This window comes from Odontomachus brunneus, unplaced genomic scaffold (assembly GCF_010583005.1).
Source record: "Odontomachus brunneus isolate Ranch 3 - 2012 unplaced genomic scaffold, Obru_v1 Obru_scaffold_089, whole genome shotgun sequence".
NCBI lineage: Eukaryota > Metazoa > Arthropoda > Insecta > Hymenoptera > Formicidae > Odontomachus > Odontomachus brunneus.
In genome coordinates this window covers 4272-4616 of record NW_022639539.1, presented here as the reverse complement: position 1 = coordinate 4616, position 345 = coordinate 4272, and positions in this window count along the sequence as shown.

Sequence of the window (345 nt, the reverse complement as noted above, 5' to 3'; positions counted from 1 at the left end):
AAAACAATTTAGTTGGGATGTGTGTGTGATCTATAATAATTATTTCTAAATAGCTCACATCATAATAGATGCCTCTGGTTTCAGCTATTATTGTAAGCAGTTAATTATGTTACAATATACATTTAACAATATTTATGATTCACTATCTCAAATCAGAATACATGCTTGAACGGTTTTATTCTATTGTACATATCCACGTATTAATTACATTGCAATATGGATCTACATTTTTTTTACTATTACGCAGCTTTCGTTATAATTGACGCCTCTGCTTTTATATATTCCAATTACATTGCAATATTCATGTACAATATTTATTATTGCAGCTCACGTCTGAATTGACGC